The following is a 23,749-nucleotide window of genomic DNA, read 5'->3' as shown; positions in this document are numbered from 1 at the left end:
TGTGCATATATACCACATCTTCTTTATCCATTCATCTGTCGATGGACATTTAGGTTGCTTCCATGTCTTGGTCATTGTAAATAGTGCTGCAGTGAACATTGGGGTGTGTGTATCTTTTCGAATTAGTTTTCGTCTTTTCCAGATATGTGCCCAGGAGTGAGACTGCTGGATCATATGGTAACTCTATTTTTAGTTTTTTAAGGAATTTTCATACTGTTCTGCATAGTGGCTGCACCAATTTACATTCCCACCAACAGTGTAGGAGGGTTCCCTTTTCTCCACACCCTCTCCAGCATTTATTTTTAAACGTTTTGATGATGGCCATTCTGACTGATGTAAGGTGGTACCTCATTGGAGTTTTGATTTGCATTTCTCTAGTAATCCTTATGCAGTTTTTTGTTGTTGTCTTAAGTCCTTTGAATTTTCATATAAATTTTATAAAATTTAGAATCAGCTTGTCAATTACTGCAGAACAAGATCTTTTATCCTGTGACTTTATCAAATTTGCTTATTAGGTCTAGTACATTGTTTGTAGATTTTATAAAATTTTCTTGTCTACGAGATTATATCATCTGCACATGAAGACAATTTTGCTTCTTCCTTTTAATCTGTATGCCCTTAATTTTTTTCAGCTGCCTACTGTGTTGGCTAGAACGTCCAGTACAATGTCGAATAGAAATGGTCAGAACAAACACCCTTGCCTTATTCCCAGTCTTAAGGGGAAAGCATTCAGTCTTTCACCATTAAATATGATGGTAACAAAGGTTTTTCATAGATGCTCTTTATCAGGTGGAGAAAGTTCACTTTTATTTCTGGTTTGTTGAGTTTTTCAGATATCATGAATAAATATTAAAATTTGCCAAATATTTTTCTGCATCTGTTAAGATGATCATGTGGGTTTGTCTTTTATTCTTTTGATATGGTGTGTTACATTTATTGATTTTTGGATATTAGGCCAACGTTGTACCCCTGAGGTAAATCCCATTTGGTCATGGTGATTATTTTTAATGTTGCTAGATTTGGTTTGCTATTTTTTGTGAAGGGTTTTGCATCTATATTCTGAGGGATATTGATTTATAGTTTCCTTTTCATGTGACTTCTTTGTCTGGCTTTACTATCAGGCTAATACTGAGCTACTAAAATGAGTTTGAGAGTGTTCCCTCATCTTCTGTTTTCTGAAAGAATTTGTGTAGGATTGGTATTGTTCTTTCATTAAATGTTTCATAGAAGTCAACATCAGGACCTAGGCTCTTCTTTGTGGGAAAATTTTAAATTATTAATTCAATGTTCTTTGTTGATGTAGGTCTACTCAGATTTTCCATATTTTTTTCACGAGTCAATTTTGATAATGTGTGTGTGTGTGTGTGTGTGTGTGTGTGTGTGTGTGTGTGTGTTTTAGGAGTTTGTCCATTTCATCTAGATTGTCTATTTTGTTGGAATAAGTTGTTCATAATAATCCTTTAAACTTCTATAGGGTAGTCCTGCTTGAATTGGGTGGTTATAGTTTTCCATTGATTTTAATCACAGGGGCATGGTACTGCTAAGAGATGCCATAAGGAATCTCCTGTATTCCAGAAATATTCTTCCTCACTTCCATTGTGTAGTAGCAGTCCAAATTCCCATTGGTAATCAGGATTAATCACCCTCACCATCTGTGGACGTATAGAATACCTTATCTACCTTTCTTTGTCTGTTGATTCAGAGTTATGAGGAGACCAAAGTGGCTGGGTCACAGTCTTAACTTCCAGTTCAGTGGAATCCTTGCTGTGTCTCCTGGTAAATGCATTTTCTACCTTGGAACCAAGACCTCTAGACCAGGAGGGAATTAGGTTGTGGGGTCAGGAAGCAACAATTTTGCTGGTGGATCACTAGAAGTAATAGGAAATGGTGCCACTCTTATTTCCACTTTTTCAGTGCTGGACCTTGAGTCCTGGATATGGGAGAAATAGCACCTTGGATCAGATGCTGATTCAGAGCATACACAGCCTTCTAGAAAACCTTGCCCCAGCCACCTAGCTGGTGCTGTAACTGAGTCTTTAAAAGGCTGAGCCAACAGCTTCAAGACGGTACAGAACATTGTGAGATCGGTTAATTCCATGAGCATGGGCCCATTTCTGCATTTCATTTGCTGGTTAGAAACAGTGCTGTGTGGAATACCATGGTGGTGGATAAGGTATGCTATAAGCCCGCAGATGGTAGTTTGGGCTGAAGCACTGTGGGCAGGGACTGCAAATCCCACTCCAGAGTGTCTATTTCAGTAAGAACAAAGTGCTATCCCTTCCATGATGGAGTGGGTCCAGTGTAACCAACCTGCCATCAGGTAGCTGGCTGATCACCTGGGGAATAGTGCCCAATCTGCCACTATTGGTGGTCTCTGCTGCGTTGGTCTCTGCTGCTGGCAGATTGGGCACTCAGCAGTGGCTGTAGCCAGATTGTTGCCCTTGGTGAATAGAAGTCCTTGTTCCTCAGCCCACGTATAACCTCCATCCCTGCCACCATGGCCACTTTGTTCATGAGCCTATTGGCTGGGGAAGGAGTCTGACTGGTATCCACAAAATAGGCCATCCTATCCATTTGATTATTAAAAGCTTCTTCCACTGAGGTTGCCCTTGGTAAGTATTAACATGGAACATAAGTATCTTCTTTTTCAGTGTCTTGCAAGGCAACTACTTCAGGAGAGGTCATTATAATTTCCTTGGGCAAAGCAGGACTAATATGCTCAGATGGGGGTGGAAGGGATGCTTCTACTGGCAAAGAAGACTCATTGAGTCCCCATTTCACTTGACTAGGAGGAAATTACAACCCTATTATTTTGAGGAATCAGCTTTGTCCCAGGGTTTGGTGCATTAAGGCATTACGGAGGCCCCTCCAGTTCTAGGTCCTCTCTAGTTACCACCTGTTTGTCCATTCTCTGTTTTCCCCTCAGGGCCAAGCCTGGGCTCCAGGAATCTTTGGTGAGTCTGTAACCAGTTAGCAATTCCTCTCTGGAGTCTCCTCATCTCCTTTCCAGTTCCAGGAATCTCTATTTCCTACCTTACTTCTCCTCAGAGACATTCTTCCTGCCCCGACCTCTAGAAGAATAGAGACTTCAGTTGCTCTAGAATTGATGTCTGCTTTCTGCTCTGCCGAAATCCTCTTTCAAGAAATTACAAAGCTTGGCTTCCTGCCTGAAATGAGGGTAGGGGAAAATACAGGGATCAGGAACACAGTTTACACTTTATTATATTACCCGTGGTGGGGGTGAGATACCAAAGTTGATGAAAATGGAGGCAAAGACTTCCTGACTTCTCTCTTTCTAGAGAACTTAATTTCTCTATCTGCATAAGGCATAATAGACTTTCCCAAGAACCAGATGCTGTTCCTCCCTTTACATCCTCCACCCCTAGCCTCGGAGGGTTATGTTTGAGAGTTTGTTAGTGTTCAGTCTGTGTGACTACCTTCTGGTGATAAATCTTATGTGTGAATTGTGGGGACGGCCAGCAACCAAAGTCAATAGTGCTTGTTGTGGGAGGGCTGCTTGGCTGGCCTGCTGGCTGCACTTCGGCTGCCTGACTGGCCCCTCGAAGTCACTGCTGATTGTGGATTCCCCAGGGCTCTGCTGCAAGGGTGGCTCAGGTCTCTGCGGAGCCCTCTGGTTCCTCATCTCCCTCAGCTAGGACCTGAGCAACTCTGCCCTTCCCACGGGGGATCAGGCCTCCTGTCCCCACATCAGGGTGACGGCAAAAATAGTGCCAGGGTTCTGTACATCCCTTCCTTTGGAATCGCCCTCTCAGCCCAGCACCACAGGCTGTGTTTCCTGGGCAGAAGAAGGCAGAAGAAGATGGTTCTCTGCAGTGCACTAGACAAGAGGAAGGCCTCGGCTGTCGTGCACACAGGTGCCCAAACTCACCTTGTTCATTCATTCCTCCATACCTTTGCTTCTGACATGTCCTCTGCCTGGAGTGTCTTACCTTACTCTCTCCTTTTCTCCTGGTGAAATTCCTACTTATTCTTTAAGGCTCAGTGAAAACACCATCTCTTCTGAGAAGCCACCACTTCTCTCCCCTAACACTTGGTCCCCAGAGCTTTTTGTTCCTAGCTCTGTCATAACACTTACCATATCGGATTATGGTGAGTTACTTACCTGCCCAGGTGCAAGAACTTTTTTTAAAAAAAATTCTTTATTCTTAGGGTCTAGGTTGATGCCTGATGCACATCAACGATGATGATGATTAGGATCATAATAACAGCTATTATTCATTATATGCTTAGCAGTTGCAAGGCACAGTGCTAAGAGCTCCACACGCATATCGTTTATGCCCATCACACTTCTAAGGGTAGCTACTGATGGTATCCTAGTTTTGGGTGAATTTTTTGAAATTCCTTAGATGGAGAGGGAGAAGAAAATTTCAGTTTAAAAGAAGGAGCAAGGGTGGGGAAGCATGGCCTGTTGAGGGCAGGAAAATGGTCCTGGAAGGGGGTACAAAAGAGAAGAATGAGGCTTGAAAGGTGAGCTGGTACCATATTATAAACGCTTTTGGATGCCCCCAAGGCATTGTAGTTTCTTGATAGGCAATAGGGAGCCGTCAAGGAGGGGCCAATGTGATCTGAGCCAGAGGCTAGAAAACTGGTGGCAAGCTGTGGCAATGACCTAGGTGAGGCCCAAGTGTTTATCACACATCTCCTGGGGGCCATGCTTGGGGCTGGATTTCAGAGCCCAGGCCTGACGTGTGCTTACAATCAGGCGATAAGGCAACGCAGAGTTGTAGGCACCAAATTTGGTGGGCATACAAGGAAGGAGCGTGGTGGGGGGCGCCTGCAGCTGGGGAGGGTAGGCGTCAGGAAAGATTTCAGTGGAGATGATGCTTGACCTGAGACTCTATTTACCTGGTCAAGAAGGTGGGGAGGAGGAGAGGAGAGGGAGAGGGAGGCACCAGCAAGAAGAAAGCACTGAGGAATCAACAACACAACCAGTTAGTGGGAATTTCTGGGTTTTGTTCATTCGTTATTTTGTTTTATAAAACTTCTTTTGCTTACTTAAGTAATGCTTGTTTATTGTAGAAAATGTGTCAAATATAGAAAAACAAAAAGAATAAAGCTATAATCCCACTACCTCGAGATAAATATTTAAAAATTAGGTATATATTCTGCCATTTTTATGTGAGTGTGTGTGTTTGAATAAAAATAAATGTGCATTTATGTGTGTCTATATATATATACACATACATATATTAATGTATCAATAAGTAACAAAATGTAAGTGTACATGCTTAAACCTCTCCATCTTATGTCTATACTGTATATATCAAATATCCTGCTTCACCAGCCTTAGGTATAACATAAGATCACATTTCTTTAATGTACAAACTTGACAGGCAGGCTAGTTTTCCTCTGGGGTTGATTCTCAAGTAGTTTCTAGGAATATTCAAAAAACTCTTACATATTCCTCAACCTGTCTTAATAACTGCTCTCCATCTTCCCCCGGACGTATGTCTAAGATTTAAATAGGAAAAAGCTGTATGGGTAGACTATTCATTCCAACTAACCCTAGAATGAAAACACTTCCTGGGCCAGGAACCATGTCTTTCTTGTCAATTGCTAAACCCCCAGTGCTTAAATAACACCCACCCCATGATAGATGTTCAGTAAATAAGCTGAATAAATAAATGAATTCAAACGTCTACTTGTTCATACAATGAACATTTATTGAACATTTTTGATGTGACGAGTTCTGTGCTGGGGAATAAAACTTTCATCTATGATGGATGTAACTTAAAGATAAGCAGCTTTTAAAAACAAACTAGGCTTCCATGGGAGGCAGTGAGCTTCCTAGCATAGGAGGTATTCAAGCAGACTACTGACCAAGATTGTAGAAGGAATTCCTGCTTTGGGAGGAATGTTGGATTAAATGACCACTAATGACCCTTTCAAATGTAAAATTCTATGATTGAATAAATTTTAGATAATAATTTCTAACTTATGAGTCATAACAACCAAATAGGTGACAGAGGTCTCCAAAGGAGATATATTTGCAAATGAAAAGCAAATGTTCTGATGGGATCTAAATATTTGTTGATAATAAATGAGATTTCTTGAGAAGACAACAGGCTGTTGCTCTTGATTAGAGATAGATCATTTTAAAATAATGGAATTAGAGAAGTATTGTATTTCAGAATGTGTTTAAACATTTGTTCTTTAATCCATTTACCATATTCAAAACCCATATTTACAAACAAAATTGCCAAGACCTGAATAAGACAACTAAAACAAGCTTTGGATGAATCTTTTTTGAGAAAGCCTAAAGATCTGGACTTTGTTCATTGTTTGGGAAATCTGACTTCAACACTTTAAGACAAAAATTTCAATATGTTGGTCTTAAAGATGTGGGATTCAAAATTCATTCATTTATTCCTTCATTCAAGAACTACATAGCTGGAAAAAAAAAAGAAATATATAGCTGGGAAAAAAAAAGACATAGTTAACATCCACTAAAACACTACAGACTGAGCAATATGAATAATTCCAAAAGGAAAATGAGATAATCTATGATATATTTTAACAGGCTTTTAAAACATTTATTCTATTACAAAGTCAGAATCATCCATTAAATAAAAATTTTTTTAAAAATGGAAACAGTAAAAAGATCACCCATAATCATATTATTTAATAAATAACTACTGTTATTATTTTTTTATTTCTTTTGAGTGTTTTTACACATGTAATTTTTATATAATTATAATATCACTGTAGAAGTTATTTTGCATTTTAAAATACTAATCTTTGGATAGGTTGGTGGAAATTTCTTAGTTTGTTGGAACTTAAACCTAACTCCCTAGAGCTTTAGTTTATGTGCCTTGGCTTTCCTTTGTGGACCTTAACTATAAATCTTTGGAATTAAAAAAAAATTATAACATAGGTTTGTGTTTAAACAACATTAAAGTGGCTTTAAAAAAACTAGAATTAATAAAAAACAAAAGCAAAACTAGAATTTTATAAATTGAATGGCCAGATTGTAAAATTAGATTACAGATTAGTATCTGGATACCTAAATGGGCAGAACTGACAGTTGTTGCCATCAGCCTTAATAGCACATAGTGTCAACCATAGATCATTTGGCCACTGTTTGTTTAATGGCAATCTCCTTTGTTAGACTCTAGGCTCTGTGAGGCCAGGGCTATGTCTGTCTAGTCCACAGCAGTATCCCTAGTGCTTGCTTATTGCCTGGTGTAGGCTTGGTTCTTAGTAAAATTTGAATAAGTCAGTGAGTGATTCATTTACTGGGAGGTTTGGGGGTGGCCATGCATCCATCCATCCATTCATTCATCCATCATCAGATACCTTATGGAGAACCTGCCATGCACCAGGCACTTTGCTGGGCACCACAGACACAGGGTTGAACAGATGTAGCCCACCCACCCTGGGAGGAGGAGCTTGCCACCTGGTGGAAAAGGAGTAAAGTCCTTCACCATGGGCCCTCCAACACCTCTTCCATGGATCTCTTGCCTGATGGTCTACTATGGAAGCTATTCCTTTGTATCAAGGCACTGTTCCTTTAAATCACAGATATGCCGGGAGATGGGCTTGTCAGTCATTCACAATTCAGGGTTTTTGAGAACTAGTTTCTCAAATTTTGGAGGGGAAAGGGAGAAGGCAGGTCATACAGCCATGGAAGGAGCATTCAGGGAGTCATTTTCTCCCTTCTCTGTAGCAGGAGGCCCCAGGCCGTGGGGAGGCAGCAGTGTAACAGCAAACATGCTCAATTGGCTGAGTCCATCACCGCCTGTGAGGTGACAGGCAGCTCGGGTGCCCTATCTGCCTATAGACGATGCAGATCAAATGGGGCTGCAGGTATGTTGGGGCCCTGGGAGTCACACCGGCCACGCTCTCCCCCCATCAGGGAGGAGGCCAGCCTCCCAGACCTGCTGCTCTACAGACGCCTCTCCTGTGCAACTTCTTCTCTAGAGGAAGCCCTTTTGGTCTCCTGCCACAAGAACACTAGCTGGGTCTCCTTGTCCCTCTGTCTTGTGGGCAGAGGCTGGAGCTGAGCTCCCAGCTGCCCCAAGTAGGAAGGAGGCTGTGCTGGAGAAAAGTCAGACCTTGGGGGAGAGGCAGAGCTTGGACCAAACTCTGCTTTATTGCCACACAGTCCCAGCCACCAGGGCAGCCCTCCTAGCCCCCTGCAGCTCCTGGCCTTGGGGCACTGAGCCTCCTGAGAGGCGGCCCACAGAGGCCTGCCATGCTCTGTCCTATCCAGCAGGACCTCATTTCAGTCACATGAGCATGAGGACAAGGCAACTCCCCCCTCCTTCCCTGACTCACATGGAGGTGATTTTGCAGGGCTGCAGTCAGGGTGGAGGTGGTGATTGTGCAGGGCTGCAGTCAGGGTGGAGGTGGGGAGGGGCTGGAGTGGAGGCCTCACTTTGCCTCTCCTTCAGCTCCGGTGGATTTCCAGTTTCTAGCTCATTCTCTGTGTAGTTCTCACACTCTCTCCTCTCCCAGTGAGGTGGACCCGAGAGGAGGAGAGACGCTCAAATAAACACAAGGCCAATGGCTCCCTCAGCTGGTCTCAGACAGGAAGCTCTGTCTCTTAGACCTCAGAGAAGGCTTGGGGAAGGGAGGAAAGATGGCCTTCCTACGCTGCATTCCTGAGGGAAGCATGCATTGTGTCCACGTGGTTTTACCTGTTAGCAGTGCCATAGTTTTAAAAAGTTACAGTATAAAAATTAGAGTTGGGATGGTTGAGGAAAGGAGGTCTGTTTTGTTGAGTATAAATATGAATGCAAGGAAATAACTGCTCATTTCTGTAAAGGATTTTATTCAAGTATTAATTTCACCCTGTATTTTAAAAAGACAAGTGCGGGCTTCCCTGGTGGCACAGTGCTTGAGAGTCTGCCTGCCGATGCAGGGGACATGGTTTCGTGCCCCTGTCCGGGGAGATCCCACATGCCGCGGAGCGGCTGGGCTCGTGCGCCATGGCCGCTGAGCCTGCGTGTCCGCAGCCTGTGCTCCGCAACGGGAGTGAGAGACCCGCGTACCGCAAAAAATAAATAAATAAATAAATTAAATAAAAATAAAAAGACAAGTGCTTGAGCATTGATTTTTCACATTCAGATGTGAAGCGGTTAGTAAAGGTGTTATTATTTCTATTTCTGACAGGTGGGGAAACTGGGGCTGCAGAGGAGCCATAGGACCTTCCCTGTGGGAGAACCTTCAGTCTGTGCCCTGAGCTGGTTCTTGAGGACTATGGTCACACGAGCCAAGTCTGAACATTGCAGAATCCTGACACACAGTGAGTTCTTAATAAATGCCAACCAATCAGAGCCCCCGCCCTTTACATAACTTCTCTGGTATGCTATGCTTTTCCTCTTAGCATGCCATGCACCAGGCAGTTGACCCTTGAACTACATGGTTTGAACTGCGCAGGTCCACTTATACACGGATCTTTTTCAATAGTAAATACTATAGTACCATACGATCTGCAGTTGGTTGAATCCGAGGATGTGGAACAGTGGATAAGTAGGAATCATGCATATGGAGGGCTGACTATAAGTTATACACAGAGTTTTGACTTCGTGGTGGGTCAGCGTCCCTAACCCCTGTGTTGTTCATGGGTTCAATGTATATATTTATTTGTTCAACGTCAATCCTTCCACACCCATTTCTTTTTTCTTTCTTTTTTTTTTTGAGTATAGTTTTTTCGGTTTCAGGTGTATAGCAAAGTGAATCAGTTATACATACACATATATCCACTCTTTTTTAGATTCTTTTCCCACGTAGGCCACTACAGAGTGTTGAGTAGAGTTCCCTGTGCTATACAGTAGTCCTTATTAGTTATCTATTATATGTATAGTAGTGTGTATATGTCAATCCCAATACCCCAATTTATCCCTCTTCCACCCTCCATTTCTTCTTTTCTTTTTTTTCTTTTTTAGATTTTCTTTTTTGATGTGGACCATTTTTAAAGTCTATATTGAATTTGTGACAATATTGCTTCTGTTTTATGTTTTGGTGTTTTGGCCCAGAAGCATGTGGGATCTTAGCTCCCCGACCAGGGATTGAACCCACACTCCCTGCATTGGAAGGTGAAGTCTTAACCACTGGACCACCAGGGAAGTCCCATCCCACCCTCCATGTCTTGATGACAGATACCAAACCTGTTTTGTTCAACACCTGTGTGCTAGCAAATTGCCTGGCACAGTGGAGGCCCTCGCCAAATAGGTTCTAAAGTAATGAATGAAAAACAGTCTTTCTCATAGCAATTCTGCACAGTTGTGACACTTGGCCACTTTTTGCCTCAATTGCTAATTAATTAAATGGGAGTAATATATCCTTTCTCAAGGATCAGTTGCCCTTCTAAAAGTTGGGAAATGCTGAGGCTTGGGAAATGCTGCTGTCCCCATGGAGGTTCCAGGCTGGTGTGCTGGAGAGCACTCTCCCAGAGGCTCCACAATGCCACGGCCAATTTCTTCTCTTTCCCCACCCATGTATTAATTGGAAGGAGATGTTACCTTTCACAAGACCCAATAATATTCTTAATTTATACCCCAAACAGAAGTTTGTCCATTGCCATATTATGAAGGGAAATCAGATCAGAAACTATCTCAAGGAACTCCTGAAGTAGAGGCCCTTTGAAGGCCGCCATTGGTCATGGATCATTTGTCTAAAATCTTCTGTTGTGTTCTCTTTTCCATGCCCCAGGCCAGGCACTGGGAGTCCATTCAGAAGCTACCCAGTGTGCAGACACTGAGGCATGTGTTAATGACACCGTGTGTGTGTGTGTGTGTGTGTGTGTGTGTGTGTGTGTGTGTCCTGGAAGCAGGCCAGGTGCTCAGGGAGAGGCCTAAGGATCTCTAGTAAGTCTTGAAGGACAAATGCAAATTAGGAAGCAAAAGAAGATGTTCAAGGTCAGGGGTCCCCAACCCTCGGGCCATGGACCAGTACCAGTCGGTGGCCTGTTAGGAACCGGGCCGCACAGCAGGAGGTGACCTGCGGGTAAGCGGGTAAGCGAGTGAAGCTTCCTCTGTATTTAAAGCCACTCCCCGTCGCTCGCATTACCACCTGAGCTCCCTCTCCTGTCAGATCAGCAGCGTCATTCTCATAGGAGCGCAAACCCTACTGTGAACTGCGCATGCGAGGGATCTAGGTTGCGCGCTCCTTATGAGAATCTAATGCCTGATGATCTGAGGTGGAGCTGAGGCGGTGATGCTAGTGCTGGGGAGTGGCTGCAAATACCAATTATCATTAGCAGAGAGGTTTGACTGCACAGAGACCATAATAAATCAATGCACTCGAATCATCCCGAAACCATCCCCCCAACCCCATCGGTGGAAAAATTGTCTTCCACGAAACTGGTCCCTGGTGCTAAAAAGGTTGGGGACCACTGTTCTAGGTGAAGAGGACAGGACGATGAAAGCCACAAAGGTGTGAGAACTCCCAGCAAGTCTGGAATCCATCTCTGCATGTTTTCTTAGGGTGTGTATATGGCTTAGTGGTTTCTGTTTGTTCCAGGTGACAATGCTTTCTCACCTTGGAGTGTCTGCAAGAGTGGTTACCCAGTGTGATTCTGAGAAACCACACTCCTGGCCAGCTGATACCAGTGGGGGGATGAGAAGGCACCCCATTTCCAGCTACTTCCTTAACAGGAATCCCAAAAGAGCACTGTATTGCTATATTTATGATTCAGTTTTTGGCAATGGAAAGACCTCTTGCCAAATCTCTGCCAACAGAGGTGGGAACGAGGATGGGGCGCCCAGGGCCTGGGAGAGGTGGATGGGCTAAACCTTGGGGTTTCCCAGAATTTCAGAATCAGAAGGGGCTGAAATGGGTAGGTTGGCTGGCCTCCCCTGGACGCTGACGTCTGAGACCTCTGTGGAAAAGTCCAGTGGGTTGCACGCTTGCCCTCTGGCTGGCTTGGGAAGGAACACGGCCTGAGCCAGTTTGGGCCAGTTTACCTTTAGGGTGGACCACTGGGCAGTAGGCCTGGGAGAGGCACCCCCTCAGATCAGCCTGTTCCTCAGCACAGGAGGTTGCTGTGTTTCCCTCAAGGCTGGTCTGCTTATGTTGACACTCATTCTTGTAAAGTGATGCATGGGCAGGGTTTTACTCACAGGTGGAAAGATCTCCATGAGGTCATTTTGCTCCTACCTGGGAGGTAAAGCCTTCTTTCTAACTCAGGCTGATACAGGGTTTTGTACCACCATCGTCACCATAAACTAATGAGTAGCCCATTTTCTTATTGAGGCTCCTACAAGTTACCACGTTTCTGGGGTGTCCAACTCTCACCAGCAGCTCAGGTTTCTGTGCCAGTGAAGTAATGTTCTCATCAGTAGTTCCCTCTGATAAGCTGAGGAAAATGGAGAATTCAAGGACTGAAAACTAATTGGGGAAAGTGGGCACTTAAACTTCCTACCCGATCAATGATCCCTTTGCTCTAGTCTAGCCTTCTCAGGATTTGGGGTGCAATGACAAGTGGACCTGCTATTTATCTCACATATTTTCATGTCTCCGGGCTCCTCCTTCACTGGAACCACAGACCGGAAGGGACCTTCGGGATGATTTAGCCCACCCTGCATCGCGCGTTGCGCTCAAAGGCCCAGAGACATTATGCCTGAGAGCACACAGTTATCAGTGAAGGGATGGACCCAGAACCCAGGCTTTTTGACATCCAGCTCAGTGCTCAGTCCACCAGCCCACGCTGCCTCCATGCTTATGTTCAGCCCTGGGTATTTTATTACCTTCTTTCCCCCAACCCTTTGTGGCTTTGTAACCAGAGCACAGTGGGCTTTATGCAGATGATACTTAGGAAGAGTGTAGCCTAACTTTTGGTTTGCTGGGGGTTGTCATGTCAGCTTGCAGGAAATGCACTAGAAGTGTGTGGGGAAACACTGCAAGGCATCCTCCGTGACTTCCACGTTCGGTTTTCAAGGAGTGGGGCAGTGATATCATTCATTCTTGAACAGAAAAAACAAACCAAGCTCGTTTTCAGGGTCTAGCACAGCACTTCACACAGAGGCTGGAATTCCCCTACTGGCCATCACGCTGAGTACAGGGCATCACCAGTACTGTAAAGTCTCTGGATCTTTTGGGCTTAAATGGAAAAACATCATCTCTAAGGTGGGGAAGAAAGTACAGGCTTTGTAGTTTCACATAAGTAAAATCCAAGTAATATCCCTTGAAATATTAGCTACCGCTGTGGCCTGTTTTCTATGTGTCAGTTATGGTGCTCCTAGTAACTCATTCAGTGCTCAGCCCTAAGTGGTGCAATTATATTATTCCCAATTTTATGAATGAGAAGAGTGAGACTCAGTTGCTTGTCCAAAGTCATAAGGTAGAATGTTGCAGAACGTGGAGTCAAGTTGGCTGACTGTAAGCCCTCCAATCCAGAAATGTCTGAAGACATGGCGGGAGGGCTCCCAGGGATAAAGGCCATTGAGCTGCCATCTCCTGCCAGATGCTGGGCTTCTGTTCTCCACGCTCAGACTCCTAACGGGGACAGCAGAACACTTGTTCACGTTCTCACCTCCACATCCTATGCCCATGGAAGGGTGAAAAAGAAGCAGAGGAGATCCAGCCACCTCCACTCGCCCTCTCAATGTTTGTCACCATGAGCTGCAGCAATGAGGATGGACTGCACTCTGGTGTGATGGGTTGGCACATGGTCTCAAGTTTCTGGTCCAGGGGTTTGGAACACAGCTGCACTTGCTCTGGGGAGGAAGAGGGATGCTGTTTACCAGCACCAAGTCTCTGAACTCATTCTAGTGACCTTTGAGAATTCACTCTCTATGGGAATAAAAGTTATGGAGAAGGAATTTTTTTATCCTCTACACACGTCTAGGTCAAATTATTATTGCCAAATAAAACAAGTATAAATTTCCCCTCCCATAATCTTAAACAGACATATTCTAGAAACATTTCGTCCCTGTCTTCAGAAGATTGCTTTGCTTTTTCTGGTGTCAGGTCAACAGAAAAATGTGACACCCTGGTCGTGAAAGCCTGGGTCAGTTTTTGAGCAGTATCTGTATAACTGGTAGATTTTATTCTCTTATTACTTTTTGTTTGCCCTTCATCATACACTCCTCAATAGAACTAAAGACACTCTCTGTTCTAAGGAAGCTCATGATCTAATGATGCCATTGGGAAGTCACTGGTTCTTTATTTTGGATATTTTGCAAATCAAAAAAACAAAAATGGCCAATGCAAGTCGTAATCCATATAAATAAGCCCATTAAGAAGGAAATGGAGAAGCTATGAAGTATCACTGGAGATTTGTTATTCTTGGAGTTTGTTTTTCTCTCTGTAAGGAAATGGGTTGTTTTTTGTTTTTTTGGTTTTGTTTTTAAAACCAATTGCAAAAAAACCCCATTAAACGTGGTGGGAGGATGTACCTATAGGACCACTTTACAAGGAGCAATGAGCACTTGAAAATTATCAATATTCCTTTACATTTAGGAACACTTTGAGTGCTCTGAGTGAATTAACGAGAGGGAGTAAAGAGCTAGGTAAATATGTAAAGTCCATTCTGCAGTTAGTTTTCCAGAGGGATGCTCAGTTATATAAGGAAGGGAGCAAAGGTTAGAGAGCTAGAGTCCAGGTGGTTCTACCCGGAAGGTTTTCCCAGAGCAGTGGGGAAGAAGAAGAATGCCTCACTCTCTGGACTGGCTGGAAATGCCCTGGCCTGGCGCTTCCCTGGCGTGAGGAGTGTCACCATCCCTCCCTGCTGTTCCCCTTCCCACCCTTGCCCTTTCATAATTCCCAAGGAACCTGAAGCCCTCAAGCCAGTCAGGCTCACTGAGGCTCCGTGTATCTCCCACGATCTTCTCTGACACATGGAAGAAGAAGGAATATTTCTGAGTTCGATGATTTGCTTCTAGTTCATTTAAGAGTCAACAGCCAAAGGTGGAAAAGGGATGTAAAGACTAGATCCAGGTGAGGCAGTGGCGACGGCGGCGGCGAGAGGATGAGCAACAAGTTCGACGCATTGAAAGATGAGGACAGTGGGGACCACGATCAGAATGAAGAAAACAGCACACAGAAAGATGGTGAGAAGGAAAAAACGGAACGAGACTAGGCTCAGAGCAGCAGCAAGAGGAAGGCTGTTGTCCCTGGGCCAGCAGAGCACCCCCTGCAGTATAACTACACTTTCTGGTACTCCAGGAGAACCCTTGGCCGTCCCACCAGCTCACAGAGCTACGAACAGAATATCAAACAGATTGGCATCTTTGCCTCTGTGGAGCAGTTCTGGAGGTTTTACAGCCACATGGTACGGTCCGGAGACCTGACAGGCCACAGTGACATCCATCTCTTCAAAGAAGGAATTAAACCCATGTGGGAGGATGATGCAAATAAAAATGGTGGCAGTGGATTATTCGGCCATGGAAGGGCTTGGCATCCCGTTGCTGGGAGACTCTCATCCTGGCCATGTTGGGGGAACAGTCCATGGTTGGGGAGGAGATCTGTGGGGCTGTGGTCGCTGTCCGGTTTCAGCAGGACATTATTTCAATATGGAATAAGAATGACAGCGACCAAGCCACCACAGCCCGCAACCGGGATACACTTCGGCGAGTGTTCAACCTACCTCCCAACACCATTATGGAATACAAAACCCACACCGACAGCATCAAGGGTAATTCAAGCTTTCGAAATACAAAAATCACATTGTGAAAGTGCACAAGCTGGCAATAATCCTTTTCTGTATGTGTGTGTTTGTCCGAAACGGATGGGAGGTCTCCGGCTGGCCCTTCCATCTGCTCACTGAGGGGACGTCCCTGAGCCTCGTGCTCCCCTTTTGCACTCATTCTGGGAGAACGGATTCCACTAGATACCCTTCAGCATCGCTGACTTTATAAAGCAGAAAAAATGGAAAACGTGACTTTGTAATAGACAAACTTTTTTTTTAATGGGGTTCTGTGCGGGGAGCTCAGCCTTTCCTTTTGCTGTGTGCCGTCCAGATGCCTCCCGGGCACCCTGTCGTGCTCTCCTCTGCTGTACGAAGGGCGTTGTGACCACGTGTACAAGCCAGAGCTGTCGACTGAGCGTGACCAGTATTATTAATGTCTGTGCATCCAGGAAAAGCTTTTCGTTGGAGAGTCCCGGAATAGCTACAAATACTGTCTTCTAGACCTGCCATTACATTATTGGGACATTTTGTTTAAATAATAAAAAAAGACTAGATCTAAACATTGTTAAGGTAGAAAACTGGTACTTTGAGAGCCTGCATTTCTGCATTCAAGGGTAGAAATGGAAATTTACCTTTGGGGCACCCTAGTCATTTTTGAAGAAACGGTTAGGTGGCCCTTCCTCCATGATGCCGGCCAGTATAGCGGCAGGTGACCTTGTTTTCCCATTTTGGAATACCTGGGAGGTGCATTTTGTTCATTGCTGTATCTGTAGCACCAAGAGCTGTGCCTGGTGCAAAACGGGTAACTATCTGTAGGAATGAATGCATGTTTGATCAGTGGAGGTAATTCTCTTAGGCTGCCAAGATGTGAGGGCTGGGAAGCACGTCTGAGAACCCTGCACGGGAACTTGACACGCACTTTTTAAGAAGTTATATAATTAATAGTGACCGGAAGGAGTTGAAGTAGCACTCTTGGCACCACAGTTACCGTAGGCACTTATGGCTTGACCTGAGGCCCTTGCACAGTCTGTCACACTGTTTCCATTGAAAATGCATCTGAGTCCCAAGAATTGGCTTATAAGCGACCTTGGGAAATACAAACCAATCTTAGTTGAAACCTGCCTGAAACTCTGGTTCAGCTGTAGCTGTTTAGTAATATGTCCACACATAAGGCATTGCTGGGAAACCCACTGGCCTTTATTCTTGTGCTTTGTTCCTAGCAGGAAGCGTTGGTGTAGTATCAGGAATGTAGACCACTTTGCAGCTGTGACATTTTCCTAAGTGTCCCAAGAAGACCAGAGGATCTTAAATGGGCCAGGGAGTGGTCCTTCCTGGTATGTTAATACCTTAGATGCTCTGGCTGAGCAGAGCGTGACTCAGAAACACCCGAGTGGCCACGAGCAGTCACGAGTTTCAGTAAGATGCAGATGAACCAGAGAAAATCAGGGTAACATCACAGAAGATCATAAGGTTTGACATGAGGCTGGTTGATCAGCTCTGAGAGATGGCTGGGCTGTCACACACAGCAAATAGCATTGCTGCATAATGATGCGGGTTTGAAGGGATATTCTCTATGTAGGCTCATTCAGGCACCCCAACTTGTTCTCCTGGAGGTTGGGGTTTGTAAGAAGCAGGCAGTCTCAGATGGCATCTGTGCTGAGGCCACAGATATGCAGGCAGAAGCCTGGCACCTTGTTCTTCTGCATGAGGACCCTGGGGCCTCAGGGGAAGGTGGAGAGTCTAAGGCCTTCTGGCCATAAGACAGTGCCACCCTGCTGATGGAGGGGCTGATATCAGCTCAGAGAGAATTCCAGACTGACTGCTTCCTGGAACATGAAGAAGGGGCTAGCAGGTCTTGGCAGGACATAAGGACAGTGTTGTAATATACTAAGCAAGAGAGAGATTTTTAAGTAGTAGGAGAGGTTATGCAATCTCCACTAGGATGTGGGGAATCAAGGTAGGGTGAGGGGCAGCACTGACCTCTTCCATAAAGGCAGTATCAGTGGTCACTGTGTCCCCTGTCAGGGGCTCCTCTGCTAGTGTCCGGTTGCAGTGACACTTGTAGCCTCTGTGTGGGGAGGAAGAAAGCCATGAAGGGCATTAACCAGCCTGAGCAGAAAGATGACACTGGGTTAGCTTCATTTTCTGGTTGGCTCTGCTCAAGCGGTGACAAAGATAAGCACTGGTAATGCCAAGTTCATATCCCACCAGCTTGTTACCAAAGTGGGAAGAATTTTTCCCTTTCCCAGGAGGACCAGTGACAGTTCCAAGGCTGTCGGTGCTCACTGGCTCAGCATGAGTCAGGTAGTATGACTGTGACCTCGATCAGCTAGGCCAGGGGCAGGTAACTACTCTCAAGCCCTCGGCCTGAGACTGGGGGAGAAGTGGTTCTCTAAGAAAAACTGAGTTCCCTTCATCTAAGGAAAGGGGATGAGTGCTGAGCAGCAAAAAAGTCACATTTCCACACATTCTGACTTGAAATGTGTGACTGGGTATAAGTCAAAGCCAGAATTTCAATGAAGAACCGGTTACCTAAGGTCTTCACGTAGCTGCAGTGTGCCTAGAAAGTGAAGGGGTTTCCCTGACCGTCTCTAGAATGTTTCTTAAGAAGTAAAGTATGCTCAAGCACTTAGCACTGGAAACTAATCACGTGACTAACAAACAAATGGACTGGAAACGGGGGGAAGGGCAGGCAGGAACGTAAGAGAGAAGGCTCATATCCTTTCAACAAATAAGCAGCATTACTTAGAATAAAGGAGGAAATGAGGCAAGAATTGAAATAATGAAGTGGTTATTTTTTTTGGCCAAAAAAATGGTGCAACGTCTGTGTTAATATTTAGCCTAAAGAAAACCCCAGTAATTTCCGTTATTGTGATGTTATTAGATGACAGCGACATTTTTTTTATTTCTTCCTTATCATTTTCTAAGTTATGAGTTAATCTAATCTGGCACTCAGGTCCTTCTCCATCAGGTAAAGTCCCTCTCATTCTTCAGTGGTCCCTCTTCGCAGGTACCATTCGTGTACCTTCTTTCCAGATTCACGCAGGGGGAGATCCTTTTTCTCTCTTTCTTGTCAGCTTTTCTGCTTTTGTACATACCACTAAGATAGCACTTGTCATGTTGCACTGTGGTTTTTCATTTGTTCAAAAAGTTCTTTCGGGCAAGACAGACTTGAGGTACATCATTTGACTTCTCTGAAAGTCAAAGGGGGAAAAACAGTTCCTTCCACAGAGAGGTGCTGTGAGAATTCAATTAAAGAAGGTGATGCATGAAAAGCACGTAGCATGATATCTGGCACATGGTGAGAGCTCAGTAAATATTAGTGCATTTTAGTATTAATTCTCATTGAAATAATAGTTATTATTATTGATATGTATTTTACCAGATGATGAGTTCCTAGAGGACAGCGGCTGTTCTGAGGTCATAGTAGATACTCTATATATGTGGAAAGAAAAAAAGACAGGGAAAGGAGGGGAAGATAGGAGAAGAGAGGGAGAGATGGAGGGGAAAGAGGGAGGAAATAATAATGGGAACAACTAAGAAGGGAGCACTGCCAGGTTTGTCCAGTGAAAAAGGATCTTGAGAACGTTTGTTTTATAGATGAGGAAATGTAGGGGCCAAGAAAAGTTAAGGAGCAGGTCTAAGACCACGAAGTGGGGCTGGAATACAGGCTGTCTCCTGTGGTTACTCGTCACAGCCCCTGCTGTTACCGGATCAGCTTTTTGTCCTCTCCATTTTCCTTAGCAATGCCACGGCATCCACACGGCTTGATAAACCTCAGCTGACCTCTGCCACTGGGAGAACAGGGCATTTCCTATCCACGCCCAGATGCAGACTGAGGAAAACGTAGGTACTTGGTGGGAATTTTTCAATGTCTCCTGTGAAAACCAGAAGACAGCCATTAAGGAGTAACACGGTCCTGGCCTTAATGTGGTTGGCTCCAAGGGATCAAATCCTACCTGCACCCATACTGAGGATCACTGACTCTGATTGCAAGTGATGAGGCAGTTAAAGAAATACAGTGTATGTCCTTCTTGAATATAGGTTTGGACTGAACTGCCTACAAGGATTACTGCCTTCCTTGGGAAATGGGCTTGCATTTAGCTGATGTAAGAGCCTAGACAGGGTATCTGCAGCTCCTTCTAGAGGGAGTATCAGAAAAGAAACCCATTCCTGTGTTTGGGTGGATCCGGTTCCTTAGAAGTGAGTGAAAACTAATATAGAGACTTGCAGGGGATGCTTAAGAGGGGATGTAGGAATGAACTTGAGAAAAAAGAGCCACACTGGGTGTTGTAAGGTCTGTAATACATTTTAAAATATTTCATCACAGGCAGTGTGCTCTCATGCATGTAGTTTACATTATACTCTAGGTACAATCATTTGCCCTAATCGGGAATTCACACCCTAAGGTGGCAATCCAGCATTCTAATTAGGAGGGCTGTATTCCAGAAGCAGCTACTATAAGAGCTTCCACGATCTTTATCTCTGGTCAATAGCAGTTGCTTTACCAGTTGACATAGAAATAGGTTTCCATTGATGAAAGCAGTGGCTTTTTAATTGGCATAATGGATGCTACCAGTGGGGTTTCAATAGTGAGATTGCTAGTTGTAAAGATATGTGGATTGTCTAAAATATTTTAGAATAGCCCTTGCTTGAAAAGAGTATAAAAAACCAGATAGTTTGGTAGCTCTTGGTGAGCTTCCTGTGTCCAAATTTGAATTTAGAAGATTCTGGTTGCTTGATAATTATTGTAAGATTAATTGAATTCTGCTCCTAGAATATTGTCACATTTTCTGACATCATGATGTGATGTCAGGAGCTATAGCAGCTTTGCCTTGACTATGAAGGACGAAAGCCAACATGTTGAATGTTATTAGTTATGTAATGCTACCTAACAAATTACCCCGAAATTTAGTGGCTTAAAACAACAACAATCATTTATTACTTTCCAGTGGGTTCTGTGAGCCAGGAATTTGGGAGAGGTCCTGGCTTTGGTGTTTCTCATGAGGTTGCAATTAATGTTGGCTAGAGCTGTAATTATCCAAAGGCTTGCCTGGGGCTGGAGGACCCACTTCCAAGATGCCTCACTCATATGGCTGGGATAGTGCTGTCTGCTGGAGGGGAGGCTCAGTTCCTCCCCATGTCAGCTCCTCCGTGTGGCCTGAGCTTCCTCACAACATGGTTCCCAGACAAGCATCCTGAAAGAGAGAGCACCAAGGGGAAGCTGAATCCTTTCTGTGACCTAGCCTCATACAGCATCACTTCTGCCTTACTCTGTGGATTGGGATGGTCATAATCCCCTGCCTAGATCTGGAGAAATATGTAGGTGTGGCCATCTTTGTGAAATACAATCTTCTGCACTGTCTTAGTCTACTTTGGCTGCCATAACAAATACCATAGGCTGGGTGACTTAAACACTTAAGAAATATTTATTTCTTCCAGTTCTGGAGGCTGGAAGTCCAAGATCAGGGTGCTACCATGGTCACGTCCTTGGTGAGGGCCCTATTCCTGGTTATGCCCTCAAATGGTCTTTCCTTGGTAGGTACACAAAGAGAGAAAGATCCCATGCCTGCCCCAGTTTCTTTTTCTTTTTTTTTTTTGCGGTACACGGGCCTCTCACTGTTGTGGCCTCTCCCGCTGTGGAGCACAGACTCCGGACGCGCAGGCTCAGCGGCCATGGCTCACGGGCCCAGCCGCTCCACGGCGTGTGGGATTTTCCTGGACCGGGGCACGAACCCGTGTCCCCTGCATCGGCAGGCGGACTCTCAACCACTGCGTCACCAGGGAAGCCCTCCCCCTCTTTTTATAAGGGCATTAATCCCATCACGAGAGCCCCACATTGGGGGTTATGGTTTCAACTTATGAATTTTAGCAGAACACAAACATTCAGTCCATAACATACATTAAAGATAATGTAAAGAGGAAAGATAGAAAAAACCTAGGTCCTTGATACCATAATTGTGCTGCTGAAATAATAAACCTTAGAAACATTTCTGAATGTCTTGTTTCATAAGATAGTACATTTTCTCTATTGATTTATTCTATTATTGTAGCTGAAACTATATTACTTGGTATAAAAGCCAGAGCAAAAGAATTGGGTTCAGATTCTCCCAAAGCTGCTTAGATGATATGGCTTCAACCAAAGCATTTAATCCAATTCATTTATTCAACAGATGTTTATCAATGGCCTTCAATGTGCCAACCAGGTACCAGGTACTGTTTAAGACACTAGGGATGCAATATAGTGAGTAAATAGAAATTCCTGTCACCGTGGAGCTAACAGTCTCCTCTGTGTTCTGTGGGTCTCTGTGTGTGAGGGTGGTGGTGGAATGTGGTGGCAAGTGAGAAACCAGATGAATAATTAAACTGATGTGAGTGGCGAGGAGTACGATGGAGAAAAATAAAGCAGGGAAGGAGGATAGAGTGGCGGGGGAAGTCCTCCCCTCTAAAAGTGACATTTGAGTAAAGAGTTGAAGGAGGTGAGGAAGTGAAGCAAGTGCAAAGGCCCATGTGGGAACAGACGTGTGTGTGTTAGGAGCATGGAGGAGCCAGTGGGACCCGGGGACTGAGGACCGTAGGAAATGAGGATGGAAAGGTTATGGAGGGGGCAGCAAATTGTATAGTGATATGGGAAGCCATCTGAGCTTTTGATTAGAGAGTTAATGTGATCTGACACACTTTAACAGGATCACTTTAGCTGCTGTGTCAAGGATTAGATGGAAGAGGGGCAGGCGTGGAAGCAGGGTGACTAGTTGGGAAGCCCTTGAAATAACTCATATGAGGAACGATGGTGAAAATTTGATAGCAATGGAGGTGGTAAGAAGAGGTCAGATTCTGGACATGCTTTGTTAGAATTTTTTGACAGATTGGAAGTGGGCTACAAGAGACAGAGAGGTGGCAAGGGTGACTCCAAGGTTTCGGGACTGGGCAGCGTGAAGAGCAGTGTTTTAGGTTTCTATTGCTGCATAACAAGCCAATCTTAGTGGAATAAACAATAGCGACATTAATTTTGCTCCCAAATCTGCAATTTGACCTGGGCTCTGAGGCAACAGTTTGTCTCTGCTCACTTGAGGCAGCTTGAAGTTGGGGGCTGAAATCATCTGAAAGTTTGCTTGGTCACATGTGCAGTCATTGATGCTGGCTGTGAGCTGAGGTTGGGTCATCCCTGTGTGGCCTTTCCATGTGGCTGCTTGGCTTCCTCACAACATAGTGGCTGGGTTGCAAAGGTCCAAGGGTGAGTGTCCCCCAAAAAGAGAGCAAGCCAGGTAGAAGCTGTATCAACTTTTATGACGTCGCCATGGAAGTCTGTGTCACTTCTGCCACATTTATTGCATCAAGGCGGTTACAAAGTTCTGCCAAGAGTCAGACAGAGGGAACAGACTCCCTCTCTCGATGGGGGAGTAGCAAGAGCATGCAGGAGTAGATATATTGTCGCAGGATCTGGTTTTGGAAAATAAATTTCGCCACGGATGGAGTGGCCATTTATTTGACATAAAGAAAACTATAGAAGTAGCAGGTTGGGGTGCTTTGAGATCAGGAGCTGATATCAGGAGTTTGAGATAAGTTTGTTTGACATGCCCCTTGGACTTCCAAATGGAGAAGTCAGGCAGGTAGGTGGCTATGTGAATTTAGAGGTCAGGGGGTGTCACCAATGTATAGTTAATATTTAAAATCAGAAAGCCAGATAATATGACCAAAGAAGTGGGTGTAGACAGAAAAGAATGTGATCCAACAATCGAGTTCTAGGACACCCGACATTTAGCAGTGAAGGAAAAGTGGGGCAAATGAGACTGATAGGGATAAGCCAGAGATATAGTGTGGCGTCCTGGAAGCCGGGTGAGAAAAGCGCTGAAGGAGGGGGCCATGAACCAGATTTTTCAGTTTTGAAGATTGTGATTCCATGATGGGAAGCACCTGAAAAGGTGTTTGTATTCCTAACTCAGGCTGTTAGGCTCCATCAATCCAAATTCTTCTCTCTTCTGCTCGATCAGAATCTTCTGGAGGGCAGAGATGTTAGCTTCGGTAATCTCTGGACCCTCTAAGGTCCTGTCATGATGTTCTCCACACAGTAGATACCTAATAAGTGAGGGTGAACAGACATTAGCAACAAAGGGATACTATATAAGTTAAATTCCCTTAAAAGGGCAGTTATAA

General features: G+C 44.6%; 1 pseudogene; it reads left to right on the top strand.

The window, feature by feature from the left end:
• Positions 1 to 14,914: 14,914 nt before the first annotated feature.
• On the top strand, positions 14,915 to 15,639 carry LOC132421339 (eukaryotic translation initiation factor 4E type 2 pseudogene; annotated as a pseudogene).
• The last annotated feature ends 8,110 nt before the right edge of the window (positions 15,640 to 23,749 follow it).

This window comes from Delphinus delphis, chromosome 1 (assembly GCF_949987515.2).
Source record: "Delphinus delphis chromosome 1, mDelDel1.2, whole genome shotgun sequence".
NCBI lineage: Eukaryota > Metazoa > Chordata > Mammalia > Artiodactyla > Delphinidae > Delphinus > Delphinus delphis.
Note: the sequence above shows the minus strand (reverse complement) of the source record. Positions and strands in the feature narration are given on the sequence as shown.